The sequence below is a fragment of the Schistocerca cancellata genome, chromosome 1 (genome assembly GCF_023864275.1).
Source record: "Schistocerca cancellata isolate TAMUIC-IGC-003103 chromosome 1, iqSchCanc2.1, whole genome shotgun sequence".
Taxonomy (NCBI): Eukaryota; Metazoa; Arthropoda; class Insecta; order Orthoptera; family Acrididae; genus Schistocerca; species Schistocerca cancellata.
The window spans coordinates 941,006,966-941,023,290 of NC_064626.1; the positions used below are offsets into that span (position 1 = coordinate 941,006,966).

A 16,325-nucleotide genomic window follows, 5' to 3' on the forward strand; every position below is an offset into this window, starting at 1 on the left:
ACCTGCCAGCATCAATTTCAGGAGTCACGCAATTGAATGCTACACAGCCACAGCTGTACTGCCCAGAAGCCACTTTAGAGTTTTGGCCAAGGCAGAACCTGACCCTGTTAAATCAAACTCTGGAGCCAGGTCTGTTGAAATCCATAAACCAGTTCATTTTAGAGCAAGAGGGGCGCATATCATCTGAAGAACTTGTGCAACATGTCACTCAGTATAGGGGAAGTCAACGGCAAATAACGATCATTTTGTGCACCTCTGTGCCAAGTGTCATGGCAGCCTTAACTTTGTTATGTGTTGTTTTCTTTCTAATCAGGCGCAGAGCTAATTCCAAGAGGGAATCAAGGGTAGTCCAAGTCCCAGTGGATTGGTTACCGAGGGCATGAGACGAGTAGGTAAGGGGTTGAATGAGCAGTGGTCGTCCAGTAAGGAATTTTTACGTTTTGTTTCATGTCATGGTTTTAAGGGGCACTAGACCACATTTAAGTTGTCTAATAGCAAGGAAATATGCCATAGGTGCCGACTAAAACAAGTTAAGAGCTAGTTAGGGATCGACCTGGGGACCAGGTCTTTCCAAAGAAGGGAGTAATGCAGCGGCACCACCGTTTAGGAGGTTACAACCAGGTGCGGGCCAGATTGCAGTGAGTTACGCATACCAACAGTTGCGAAGGAAAATACAGACCATAGGGCCGTCAAATTGCTGAAAGAGTATATGTAGCAGTTTTGCATGTCGCAAATCACAGCAGAAGGGGCCTACGGGCCAACCTAGCGTGTTATGAGTACGTGACACGAAGCAGTGTGTAGGGCAAAATAGAGGCACACAGCTGCTTATAAATAGGTGTGGGTTTCTAACGAGATTAATTCAAGTGTGGCAGCTCTCTTTGATGACGGCGCATGTCACACCACCTGCCACATGCAGCAGCAGATGGGGCGCCATCATTCCAGTCCACGGTGGGTCGCTGGTTCGACCCTCTGAGGCTGACATGAGGTCCAGAGCAAGCGAGTGGCAGGCCACACCAAGCTTGCTACTGCTAGCAGTCGTCCTGGCTTCCAACACACACCGGAGGCATCCCGAGGTGAGGGCCACAGATTCAGATTCTGGATTTCGGGCGCTTGTTGTCGCTGCAACCTTAGCCACACTGGTGAGAAGCGTGCAGCTGACTGCCTGTGGCTCACACTGAGCGGCCCTGAGTCAGCAGGGATGCTGACTTCTGAGTCAACTGCCGGCATCCTGACATGCCACAACTCGCTGTCGTACAAGGCCGACACACAGCAGTGCGTGTACAGGCTGCTGAGGCAACCATGCCACACCAAGCCATTTCACAGACAATGAAGTGGTGTCCTCAGCATTGTGGGACCCAGTGACGCTTACATTGTAAGCCTCTATGAGGGGGAAGACGTACCTGATGATGTGATAGAAGAAGAAACCGGAGTCGACAGGAAATAGATAGAGGATCGAGTGTTAGAACCATAGTTCAAAATATCTTTGGACGACTTATGACCAAATAAGCAAATACAAAACTGTGCATGGAAATTAAGGAATACAGAAATACAAATCACTTAGGAATGAGATAAATTGGTAGTGCAGGGAGCCAAGGTGGAGTGACTGCATGAAAGATGTGAAGAAATCGAAAAGAAATTATTATTGACTGACTCAAAATGCAGAAAAGTAAAACAGCTTATGTGAAATAAAAAGGAAGGGCTGTAGCATTAAGAGCTCAATGGGAATTCCACTGTTAAATTCAGTAGACCGAGCGGATAGGTGGAAACTGGGCAACCAAAAGATTTCACACTGCAATGTAACATGCTAGCACATGAGGCATATACACAATGACAATGATATCGCCAGAACAGTACGAAGTGCCGATGTCTGGAATACAATAAATGGCATAGCCAATATTGTAATGAGCACACTGCAAAAAAAATACAAACGCCAAAACCTGTATGGAAGCAGAGGTAGTCAAGGACACAACAAACCACATGGGAAGACACATGCACAACCACAAATTTGGAAACCGAGGAGAGAACCAACATACTAAGTGAACATGACTCTGAAGGGATGAACAAATAAGGGGCCCCAACCAACAACACATGACACTGCATTCATAACAAATGGTTCAAATGGCTCTGAGTACTATGGGACTTAACATCTGAGGTCATCAGTCCCCTACAACTTAGAACTACTTAAACCTAACTAACCTAAGGACAGCACACACACCCATGCCCAAAGCAGGATTCGAACCTGCGACTGTAGCAGTCACACGGTTCCGGACTGAAGCGCCTAGAACCGCTCGGCCACTGCGGCTGGCCCATTCACAACACAGCCAAAGGCAACAGAATAGGCACTAACAATCATAAAACAAACAAAGCACCGACACAAGACATGACATCACATACCAAGACTGTAGTAATAAAGAAACATCGCTTCGGAGGAGAAGACCAAAGAACTTTTATTCTGAGACTCCTCCTCCCCAATGACACAGTGTATATTCTATATAGCATACTGTTCACAAGCAGTAACATATTATTCGTCCTTTTATGTGTAAAAAGAAATATGTTATCTTCTTTATGTAAAGCTACAATCAATGTAATTTATATATCAAATATTTGACCACATATAAACTACGTCTAAAACTAAAATGTAATGTGTTAAGTTATATAAGGAATAATGCACTCAAGTAGCAATGAACTACGAGTACATTCCATTTCTACTAATGCATGTACAGTCATAAGACTAGTCTTCATGTGAAGCTAAAATCCATGTATCCAGTTCTCAGTCAATATATAATCTGTACAACACTAGGTGTGAAGATATTGCATAGACTATACCACAACTACCAATAATTAGACAAAAAAACAACTACTGGATATCATGTAGTGATTCGACACATAATGCTCTAAGTAAAATATCAATAAATGCTAACACAATAGACGTACATAAACACATATTATTTCAGGTGAGAATAGGTCGAGATCCTGCCAAGACTTTTTCATCTGAAGTAGGTAGGAATAGGTTATTCTCAATCAACAAGCTAGTTAGACTATACTACACATTTAAATGTAGCATATCACTTTCCTCTATGTATCGCAAATTAGTGTTACTACAGTTATTATATTGCATTTTTTTGACATTTGCATGATATAAATTGTACTCTCCTCAACCAGGCAGAAATAAACAATATAGAACCACTTTAACAGTTGTAAGGCGTTAAATTCTCTGTAAACTTATAGAAATTTTTGTGTATTATGTACTTTATATTATTTGAAATAACATTAATAACTGCATACCTTGAAATAGATACATATAATGAAAATTTTAAATTTTGACGTATTATCCAAGACCATGAGCTATGTATCAATGATAAAGATGTACATGTCAAAGAAAGCTGTGAGGCAGCTATCTTGGAGGAAGAGTATGTGTAACAAACAGCTCATTTTAGGTCACACAGTAGTAGACAGTTGTTGCTCAGCAGTAGCATGGGTTGTGCACCAAGGGCTGACAGTGTCTGTTGCAATGCTCCAGAATGGACAGTCGCTTAGTATCAAACAGTGTAATAGTATCAAACATTGCAATAGTGTTAGTGTTGTCTGTTAATGATTTATGGAAGAAATAAGATTTGAAGTAAGATTGATTAAAAATGCTGTAAATATTATTAAGGAATTTCGATGAAGAATCTTTCTACATATTTTTACATTGATCTACGATAAGGCAATCAATATTCATGTATTTATGCACTTTTGTTGCAGAATAAATGTGAATGAGACCAGCTTTGTACGCAATCCCAAGTTTTTATTGTAATTTTTTGTAAACATCATTTTTGCCTAATGTAATTTTTATATGGCTTAACAATTGCAAGTCAGTTTCACAATACAGTAAGATTTTAAAGTAAGATATTACAGCTATTCTCCTCAGTCATGTTCCGCCTCCCAATTCCAAATTTTTTTATTTAAACAAATTCTAAACGTGTCTCTGTCAAATACCTTGCATTTTGGTTTCTGCAACTGTAGTTAGTTTATTAGTGCTGAGATGTTACCCAGGGTGATACCAATTTACGAATTGTTGCACAGGAACCACTTTTGTACTTATTCAGATAGACAGTACCGTAGTAAGATCGAGTAGATCTGAATGTACTTATCTCCAATTTGTCATTATCATGAGCACTCCGACTGCAGGCCACAAGTGGCCCATTGGGGCCATCTGACTGGTGTGTAATCCTCAGCTGAGGAAGCGGATAAGAGGGCTGTGTGGTCAGTGCACCACTCTCCCAGGCGTTATGATGGTTTTCTCTTACTGGAGCCACTACTGGTCAGTCAAGTAGCTCTTCAATTGGCATCACACGACTGAGTGCACCCCGAAAAATGGCACAGTGCATGGTGGCCCAGATTGCCATCCATCCGAGTGTTGGCCACGCCAGACAGCACTTAGCTTTAGGGATCTAACGGGAAACGGTGTATCCACTGCGACAAGGCCGTTGCCTGTCATTATTGTGCACAGGTTTTAATTAGTTTGGGTTTGCTGGTATTGATTTCTTGCTAGTAGACAGATTTTTTTAAACAGAGTCAGGTAAATATACAAATAGATTTAATCAGATATGCAGTGAGCACACCACTTGATATAATTATTCTTTGCTAGACATAGACATCACATCTTACTTTAGACAAAAAAGGAACCTTTCAGTTATAATACAATCAGTCTTAGGTTATGCTCTTCCTTGCATAGTAATAAGTGTAGTTAGGAATTTTGGCACTACACATATACTGATTTTTACTAATTTCTTTTCAACAGGTCAACAGCAAATTATTGCTCTGTTGTAATGTCATTTATTGTCTTTATCTTGGTGACTGTTTGTCCATTGAATTTTTTAACTGGGTATGCCACACAAAACAGTGAACAGTTAGTCGCATGCTAATGTAAAACTAATAATATGCTGAATGCACAGAATAACTTTACTCCATGGAAATGGATATTGATAATACTGCATTGACGACTGTGCATCGTACAGCAGACAATGAATGCACATCATTAGCGCCTAATGAACAAATTTTCGCAAATGTGACATTATCCAGCAATGCGAACGATCAGACTGCACATTTCACTAGATCAGAAGCCACTGAAACACACCATTAAGTGTGCAAAACCTATATTCTGGACAAACAATCATACAGTGTCAGTTGTAATACGAATGAAACTGCAACATAGATGTTGTAATGGTACTTGAATTATGTAACCATTACGGCAGCTCACCTGAACCTCTCGATACCAGCAATATTCTACTGGGTTTCTGGAAAGTAGTTAACATGTTTCTGAGACAACATTCAGATTTGATTTCATTTGTGATACATCGATATGATTATATTGCAATGGTATTATTCTTATGTGTATTCTTTCTTTTGTCACTATGATCTTTGACGTACTTGTAACTCTGATTTTTGGGCGCGTAAGCGATTATTAGTTAGTTAGTTAGTTAGAGAGTCGGACCTTGAGAAAGTCTAGTCTTGGACGTCATGTTGGAAAGACGCATATTGTAGCCAGTTTATAAAATGTGAACTTTAACAGTGAGGAAGATGTTTTTAAGCATGTTTTGTATTGTGAAGTGATGTTTTGTGTGTTATGTGATATTGCAGCAAAAGTAATAAAAATAAATTCGAAGTGCTGATTACTTTTTACATCACCATTGTCCTGCAAAAGTGTAATCTTCAAGAATGGTTTGTGAAGAGCATCTACAAAACTTTTGAATATCGCAGAATAAAACCTAGGCCTCTTTGCATCCGAGCTTGGAATCATCACCACCTAGATTTTCGACGATTGAGCCATCATTTTACAACGCGACCAGCGTGGGAAACACGAAAAGATGAGTGCCTAGTTTATTCATTATTACATGAAATGACTATATTAACTGTGCTCTAATGACACCTGCCACATAATAACTTTGTTGGTGCCCGAAAATGCAGTATTTAGCAGCGTGAGCAACACCACAATCATTATTAAATTTTGACCTTTGTTGTGGTAGGGTTGTTAGAACGTGGGTGCTCTTGCCGGGATAGGCAGCACCAGATATTCAAAAGTTTTGTAGATGCGCTTCACAAACCATTGTTGAAGATTACACTTTTGCAGGACAATGGTGATGTAAAAAAGTAATCAGCACTCCGAATTTAAGTACACTTCCTTTTTATTACTTTTGCTGCAATATCACGTGACACACAAAACATCGCTTCACAGTACAAAACATACTTAAAAACATCTTCCTCACTGTTAAAGTTCACATTTTATAAACTGGCTACAATATGCGTCTTTCCAACATGACGTCCAAGACTTGACTTTCTCAAGGTCCGACTCTCTAACTAACTAACTAATAATCGCTTACGCGCCCAAAAATCAGAGTTACAAGTACGTCAAAGATCATAGTGTCAAAAGAAAGAATACATATAAGAATAATATCATTGCAATATAAACATATCGATGTATCACAAATGAAATCAAATCTGAATGTTGTCTCAGAAACATGTTAACTACTTTCCAGAAACCCAGTAGAATATTGCTGGTATCGAGAGGTTCAGGTGAGCTGCCGTAATGGTTACGTAATTCAAGTACCATTACAGTGTCCATAGTCTACACAGTTGTGCACACAACACAAGATACATGTTTAAACACAGTAGATTTAGTACACATTACATCCGATTCTAATTCAAAGTTAAGTATTGATGTTTCCATGACTATGAATAAATCATCTCTCTTGCAACAAAATATTCGAAGTACATCACTCTGTGAGGGTCAGACAGGAAAAATCCCTTCTTGATGATTGTTAAACAGTTGAATAACATGAATGAACGTTTGAATCAAATGTCTGAGAAACAAGAAACCGCAGCAAAACAGTTAACTAACACAGCAAAACAGTTAAGTGACGAGATTAATCAGTCGCTCAGCAATGCAGTGACACCACCAAACAATTACTTGACGATATTCAATCAATCTCACAACAAATGAATGCACGTTTCACAGATCAAGAAAATAAACCTAATGAGCGCTTCACGCAACACATTGAAGCATGTAACACTCGTTACCAGCAGTTTACACAACAACAGGACGAAACTGTCAAACAACTTCGTCAACTATTAAATACAGAACGACAGGAAGATTGTATGAGACTTTTTGGTCAGGTTAAAAGTTATGTGGATAACAACATAAACACAGTTTCCGGCGAACTTAAAACTGCGCAAGGTACTAATATACCTATCCAAGCCAATTTAAGTGAACCCAAAACAAAAACCAATACTCGTCTTCAAAGCACGGAAGACAAACACACAAAAGATTTAGAGACCATCACAAACATAATCGAGCAGCTATAACTCGAAAATGATTCCGTCGCATTTAAATCTGACATTAAGAAACTTACAAGATCACACGCAAACTACAGAACTATATTGACACTATATGTGACTGTAGGCTTTCCTGGCGTAAACTATTGATGAAGGTTTCTCGGGTCTCCAGCCACGTGGTAGCTTTGATATCTCGCGACGTTTCAGGAAGTGTCATACTACCCATCTTCGTACCTTACCACACCCAAATGTTGTTCATCTTGAAACGTTGCAGAGAAGGAAGTCCAGAGGCAACCATCACGTTTTTAATGTAAAAAAAAATCATTGAGTAAACTTTGTCTTTTCTCCCTATTATGACGCAATAGTTAGCATATGTGTCACAAATCGAAATGACATTTATTTCATTTACATAGAATTTCTACCTTAACATTTTTTGCATTATGTCTTATGCCATTAACATGTATTATCCATATTCTATGTCCTTTTGATGTGTTAGTATGGCCTTACTTACATTATGTTACCTAGAATTAAGACCCTTTTTCACAATGTGATTTTTATTATTACTGTACACTCATCCTCATCATTTTTGTTCCAGAGTTTGATGTGCTACGTAATTATACCAAGTGAGGTATTACGCCATTATTAAGCGCTAAATTCGCACATGGATCGCACCACCAATGAAAATAAGTCTTTAAGACAGAAACGCAGGAATATAAAACAAACGAAATGGTGCACAAATAATTCCTTTCATGAACTAATATTTTTTCTCTGGGTTCTGAAGAAAAAAAATACAAAGATAAAACACTACTCACTACATACCTTTTCCTTTGCTTACTAACCATTCTTTTTAGCAGCCTGCAGGAACTAAGAAAATTGCCATGAAATACTTAGGTTAAGGTCATTAACGACGATGTAGATATAAGGATGCTTATGATGTTTATTATGTTTTGCTTTGAGGATATTTATGAAATGAAGCTAATATGCTGATACTATAAAGATTTTATGAAATAAATGATTAGTGTCGTATGAGCTGTATAATGATGTACTATTTCATGATGTTATTTTACAATGTGTATGGATATACAATATTTCAAAATTCGTTTGTTTAATTCATTGTGGATACTGATTAGGACTGATTTTGAGGAAAGTGATTAAGTATAATACACTTCTTACACTGTTATTTTTTTCTGATAATCTGTACATGATAATATTTTTTTGTTCTTATTTATGCCATTCACATTTACAGTTTAATATCTAATTGCACTTTACAGGTACAACAATCCGTGTTAGTCATGCTCATCATTGTATGGTTTACTTTAATGCACTAATATAATACGCTTCTAATAAATAAGGCTTTTTGCATGTCTATGTTATTTTGCCACTACTTTGGCTTAGCAATGTGATCACAAATTTTCATCTGTATTATTTTGTCTTGACTAATGACACATGAGTATGGACGCTTACAGTTTATATTTTGCTGCTACAATGTGCTCTTTTCGCTCCTCTAATACTATCCATATCTCAGTAGACATGTTTACTCCCCAATAACTTATAATTTATGTGACAAATATTTATCCATGGAAGAGCAACTATGCATTGTAGACTTTAGCTTCTCACTGATGTATCTTATCTTTAAGATCTGCTATGCATGATATGCCTCATGTTGCCATTTATTATCTGTAAGTTCAAAAATCTTATTGAGTCTCCTTCAGGAATCCACTGTATACATTTTTATAATTATATACTAGATACTATATGATGTAATGCTTAAATACTTCAGTACAGACTTTGATCACAGACTGTCTCATAGGCTGCTACCTTAGTTATAAACATTTTCCTTTATTTCCATGGTAAGTTATTCAGTCTTGACATAACTAGGAGTTTGCCAGCATTTTGTACCAAGTACCATTACTTATAAATGTAATATTAGCAATTAATTATTTATAACACAGGAGTTGTCTGTTTTCATAATGGCATAGCTGTGACTTTGACATAAGATATTTCAGACTGTCAGTTGCACCTTTTAGATCCTACTTCCAAATGTTAACCATTCCACTATAATCCTGTCCATCCACATGGTCATGGAATAATCAGATTATGCACACACCTGCACAATGTGTGACAATACCAATAACATGCTATCAACGAGATTCTTCAGTAAACCACGAGCTGCAATGGTACATGCCATTGCATCCAGAATTGGACCTAAGAGACTTAAGTGTGTCATGTGGTCAAGCTATAATGGAACAATGGTTTGCCACAGACGTTGTACCAGATGCTGTAGACAACAATACACAACGTCAGTCGACCTTGTGTAATGAACTTCGAGTAAAACGAGTTATTATAGTTACACTTCTGATGATGTGGTACAGCTACTGTTCATCGACACTTACTGTGCAGAGTGCATGAAATCAGTCTCATCTTGAACCATGAGTGACTTCTATCCTGATTTCGTAATTTTTCTATTCTCTTTACTTTATATCCTTTTTATCATATATATTTGCACTGACATTTCAAAACAGGGTCATAGCCTTGTGTTGTTTATGAGCTATATGCCAGTCTACTTCCCACTGTGCAATATGTTCCAAAAATTATAGTGCATATGAGCACAGTTTGCAATGAATAATGTGTATATTACCTTATTTTTTCAATACTATGCACATGATATAATGCCACTATTTTGCATCTTCTAGGTATAATTTTTCAATACTAAAATATTTTGTAAATTGTAGACGGTATTTTGACAATTTCAGTGCAATTGAGCATGATGGTCAGTTACTCTCTGTAAATTTTGATAATCGCTCTTATGATTAGAACAACTGCATGCATAGACAAATAATTTTGTATATTATTTTACTTCAATAAACTTTTTCTACTGCATATTAAGAATTTGTAGGTTTGTCATGGCTGCAAGCCATAACACCCCAGCCAAATTACTGTCAGGGTGGCCATACAGTTGTGAAATAGGTACATATAAGGAAATCTGTAAATTTTAACGCATTATCCAAGATCATAAGCGATATATTGAATACAAAAATATACATGTGAATGAACGTCGTGAGGCAGACATCGCTGAGGCAGAGTATGTGTAACAAAGAGCTCATGTTAGGTCGAGCAGTAGTAGGCAGTAGTAGGCAATTGAGAATTCCTTGAAACCTCAGGATTTGTCCTCTCAACCAGTCATTTATTTTAGTCTAATTTTGCCATAAATTTCTTTTCTTCCCAATTCTAGTCAGTACCTTCTCCTTAATTACGCGATCTACTAATCTTCAGTATTGTTCTGTAGTACCACATTTCAAACACTACTATTCTCTTCTTGTGTGAACTGCTTACCGTCCATGTTTCTCTTCTGTACAAGGCTACACGTCAAACAAATATCTCTAGGAAAGACTTCCTAAAGTGATGTAAGATGTCAATATACTTTGATTTTTGCGAACAAATTTTCTTCCTGTACTAGACTAAATTTTATATTCTCTCTACTTCGATCATCAGTAATTTTGCTGCACAAATAGAAAAATTTATCTAATACTTTTGGTATCTCTTTCCGTAATCCGGTTCCATCAGTATCACCTAATTTAAGTCGTCTACATTTCTTTATCAATGTTTTGCTTTTGTTGGCGTTCATTTATGTCCTCCTTTCAAGTTGCTGTCTATTGTGTTTAGCTGCACTTGGATGTCCTTTGCTGTCTCCGGAAGAATAATAATGTCATCAGCAAACCTCAAACTTTTTATTTCGTCTCCTAAACTATAATTCCTACTCCAGTTTTTCCTTTCGTTTTCTCTGCTGCTGGTTCAATACACAGATTGAATATCAATGTGGATAGGCTACAAGGCTGTCTCACTCCCTTCTAAATTATATCTACATCATGCTCCGCAAGCAACCTAATGGTGTGTAGCGGAGGGTATATTCGGTACCACCATCTGTTCCGCTCGCGAATAGTGCGTGGGGAGAATGATCGTCGGTAAGCCTCTATATTGGCTCTAATTTCTCGAATTTTCTCCTCGTGGTCAATACGCGAGATGTATGCGGAGGGAAGTAATATGTTGTCCAACTCCTCCTGAAAAGTACTGTTCCGAAATTTCAATAGTAAATTTCTCCTTGATGCACAACGCCTCTCTTGTAACGTCTACCAGAGTGGTTTGTTTAGCATCTCCGTAACGCTCTCTCGCCAGCCAAACACCCCTTAACGAACCGCGCCGTTGTTCGTCGGAACTTCTCTATCTCCTCAATCAGTCCTTCATGACAGAGATCCCAGGTAGATGAACAATACTCAAGAATTGAGTGGAAAACGCCTTATAAGCCACTTCTTTCGTGGATGAGTTACATTTCCTTAAGATTATTCCGATGTATCTGAGTCTGGTGTTTGCTTTCCTCACTATCTGTTTTATATGGTCATTCTACTTAAGGTCGCTCTGGATAGTTTCGCCTTGACTTTTTACGGCAGACTCTGTCTGCAGCTGATTGTCATCAATAGTGTAGCTGTACAGTAGTGGATTTCTTTTCCTATGTATGCGCAATATGTTACATTTATTTACGTTCAGGATCAACTGCCAGAGCCTGTACCATTCATCAATTCTCTGCAGGTCGTTCTACAAATTGTTATTATCTTCTGGCGTTGCTACTTTGGTATGAACTGCATCATCTGCGAATAGCCTTAAAGAGCATATGACGCTTCCTACTACATCATTTATGTACATTGTAAACAGCAACGGTCCTATCACATCTGTCGACTTAGTTCCGTTAAGAGCGACGTGTTGAGTTCTATCTGCAAGAAAGTCTTGAATCCAATCGTAGGTCTGCTCCGATGCTCCGTAAGTTCGTATTTTTTTCATTAAATGGCAACGTGGGACGGTGTCAACTGCCTTACTGAAATCAAGGAACAGAGCGAGCTGAGTTTCGCAGCATCTCTGTTTGCGGAATCCATGCTGATTTTTATAGATGAAATATTCATTTTCAAAAAACGTCATAATTCTTGAGCATAAAACATTACAATTCCCTTTCATGCCCTTCGACGCTTACAGATACCTACTGATTTCTGTCTAAGTTGAAGATAATCTTTTGCTCCCTGTGTTTTATCCCTGCAACCCTCAAAATTTCGAAGAGTATATTCCAGTCAACATCATCAAAAACGTTTTTCTGAATCTACAGATGCTATTAACATACTTTCTAGGGTGGATGATAGTGTCAGCATTGCATCGCGCGTTCCTAAATTTCTTCTTAATCCAAACTGATCTACCCCAAGTGTCGGCTTCTACCAGTTTCTCCATTATTTTGTAAATAATTCGTGTCATTATTTTGCAACCGCGAGTTATTACACTGACGGTCTGATAGCATTCACAGCTGTTAGGATCTGACTTCGTTGGAAATGGAATTATTACATTCTTTTTCAAGTCTGAGGATATGTCACCTATCTCACATCTCTTGCACATCAGATGGAATAACTTAGTCATAGTTGGCTCTCAGTAGAATCTAAATAATTCTCAGGCTTCGTTACTATTTCGGTCTTCCTGCAATCTGTCAAATTCTTCTCGCTGTATCATATTTCCCATCTCATCTTCACATACTTTCTCTTCTCTTTCTAACATTGTCCTCAAGTTTTTTTTCCTTATATAGACCCTCTACATATTTCTTCCAACTTTCTACTTTCCCTTCTCTACTTAGTATTGGCTTGCCATTTGAGCTCTTGGTATTTATGCAATTGCTACTTTTTTCTTCAAAGGTTTCTCTGACTTTTTTTATAGGCATACCTACCTCTGCTCTAGTTTCCCATGCTCCTACAGCTTTCCATTTGTCATCTAATAACTACTGCTCAGCTATTCTACATATCCTATTAGTTTCAATTTTTAGATGTCTGTATTCTCTTTCGTATACTTTATTTGCTGCATTTTTATAATCTGTCTTGTCGTCCGTTAAATTCTATATCTCATCTGTTATACAGAATTTCTACTGGGCCTTGCCTTTTTACCTATGTGATGCTCTGCTGCCTCCATTATTTCATCTCTCAAGGATACCCATTCGCCTCTGTCTAAGCTACATCTCCATAGTATACTTCCTTCTAGGATTTCTAGTACCACTCTCCACCATGCCTTGTGTCAAGAAGGTGGCTTTCCAAACGCTCTCAAAAATGGGTACTTCTCACTACGACTTGTTCACTGAGTTAAACAGCATTAGGATATTTCTGATAATAAAAATTTTTCCTCTCCTTAATCAAATCCTCCAAACGTTTATCCATCTCATCTCTATGAAGCAATTTCAGTTTTCAGGTCGGATCCAGAACATTGAGTCTGCTGTCAATCAGGTTTGGAGTGACTATCGAGCACACGATTTTCAACAAACTGCGAGCTTCAAAACATAAAACTCTGAGATATCTTCAAATACATTTCAACGAAAGTGGTAAAGGAAAAGTGTTAAACTGTAGACAGAAACGTGAAATCATTATAATTACGAGCTAGATTATTGCTACATGAAGATTAGAAATATAACATGAATAAGAAAATTAATAATAATCCCCACCATTTTAATTTCCTCCCACTGGTCCAGGTGGTTCCCACCAATTCTATATCACATGAGACTGGTATTGAGTTACATCACAACCTTGGCTATAACTCACACAATGGTGTAAGGTAAATAGGTGGGAACGAGGTTTGCCTGGATGAGCGTGATCAGTTGCTGGTGATTCCCCAGAGGAAGAGAAGTGCGCGGTGACCCCGAATATAACTAGCTCAAGTGCATAACCTGACACCAGAAGCTCTTACCAGTTACCCTGAAATACGATAGTCATCTGCACTCGTTTCTCCAATTTTTTCTACTACTTATCAGTTACAGCATTATCTTATCACCGGACGTGTGGGTTGGCTACCCTCGCCCCCTTTGCCTCTGGGCTCCCCCTCTGCCCCCACCCTCCAACGTCGGATGAACCATCCACCTCGCTGCGGTGGGGAATCTTATGTGCCTCAACGGTATACGTAGCCGACTGTAGGAGCAACCACGAAAGAGAATCAACGGAGACGCCAAACCAACAACTGGATTCTGAAGAGGAGCAATAGCCTCTTAGGTAGCTGCAGGGGCAACAGTCTGGATGATTGTCTGTTCTGACCTCGAAACACCGCCTGGTTATGCTGGTACTGCATATTTCTGAAAGCAAGGGGAGACTTGAGCCATTATTCCATTTAGTTCTCTGGGTGGGGCCTACTCAGGAGGATTTGTCACCAAGAAAAACAAAACTAGTATGAAACTTTCTGACAGATTAAGACTGTGTGCCGTTCGCGGGCAAGTGCTTTACCGACTAAGCTGTTCAAGCACCACTCACGACCCGTCCTCGCGGCTTTACTTCGGCCACACAGAAGTTCTCCGGTGAAACTTGCAAGACTACAACTCCCAGAAGGAAGGATACTGATGGAAATGTGCACTACTGGCCATTAAAATTGCTACACCAAGAAGAAATGCCGATGATAAACGGGTATTCATTGGACAAATATATTATACTAGAACTGACATGTGATTACATTTTCACGCAATTTGGGTGCATAGATCCTGAGAAATCAGTACCCAGAACAACCAAATCTGGCCATAATAACGGCCTTGATACGCCTGGGCATTGAGTCAAACAGAGCTTGGATGACGTGTACAAATACAGCTGCCCATGCAGCTTAAACACGATACAACAGTTCATCAAGAGTAGTGACTGGCGTATTGTGACGAGCCAGTTGCTCGGCCACCATTGACCAGACTTTTCAATTGGTGAGAGATCTGGAGAATGTGCTGGCCATGGCAGCAGTCGAACATTTTCTGAATCCAGAAAGGCCCGTACAGGACCTGCAACATGCAGTCGTGCATTATCCTGCTGAAATGTAGGGTTTCGCAGGGCTCGAATGAAGGGTAGATCTACGGGTCGTAACACATCTGAAATGTAACGTCCACTGTTCAAAGTGCCGTCAATGCGAACAACAGGTGACCGAGACGTGTAACTAGTGGCAGCCCATACCATCACACCGGGTGATACGCCAGTATGGCGATGACGAATACACGCTTCCAATGTGCGTTCACCGCGATGTCGCCAAACACGGGTGCGACCATCATGATGCGGTAAACAGAACCTGGATTCATTCGAAAAAATGACGTTTTGCCATTCGTGCACCCAGGTTCGTCGTTGAGTACACCATCGCAGGCGCTCCTGTCTGTGATGCAGCTTCAAGGGTAACCGCAGCCATGGTCTCCGAGCTGATAGTCCATGCTGCTGCAAACGAGGTCGAACTGTTCGTGCAGATATTTGTTGTTTTGCAAATGTCCCCATCATGGCGGCACGATCCGTTACAGCCATGCGGATAAGATGCCTATCATCTCGACTGCTAGTGATACGAGGCCGTTGGGATCCAGCACGGCGTTACTTATTACCCTCCTGAACCCACCGATTCCATACTCTGCTAACAGTCATTGAATCTCGACCAACGCGAACAGCAATGTCGCGATACGATAAACCGCAATCGCGATAGGCTACAAGCCGACCTTAATCAAAGTCGGAAACGTGATGGTACGCATTTCTCTTCCTTACACGAGGTATCACAACAACGTTTCACCAGGCAACGCCGGTCAACTGCTGTTTGTGTATGAGAAATCTGTTGGAAACTTTCCTCATGTCAGCACTTTGTAGGTGTCACCACTGGCGCCAACCTTATGTGAATGCTCTGAAAAGCTAATCATTTGCATATAACAGTATCTTCTTCCTGTCGGTTAAATTTCGCGCCTGTAGCACGTCATCTTCGTGGTGTAGATATTTTAATGGCCAGTAGTGTAACTTAGCCACAGGCGAATGGGTAGCCTTGAGAGATGAAATAATGGAGGCAGCAGAGCATCACATAGGTAAAAATGCAAGGCCTAGTAGAAATCTCTGGATAATAGATGAGATATAGAATTTAATTGATGACTGGACAGATTATAAAAAAGGCAGCAAATATAGCAGGTGAAAGGGACTGCAGACATCTAAAAAATGAAACTGACAGGAAGTGTAGAA

General features: G+C 39.4%; 1 long non-coding RNA gene across 1 annotated transcript in view; it reads left to right on the plus strand.

Annotated features, from left to right (window-relative positions):
* LOC126162719 (uncharacterized) overlaps positions 1-10,061 on the plus strand; it is a 34,184-nt gene extending 24,123 nt beyond the window's left edge. Inside the window, exon 3 of the long non-coding RNA XR_007535104.1 lies at positions 7,910-10,061. This is a non-coding gene — a long non-coding RNA (uncharacterized LOC126162719). The remainder of the gene's footprint in view (positions 1-7,909) is intronic.
* The last annotated feature ends 6,264 nt before the right edge of the window (positions 10,062-16,325 follow it).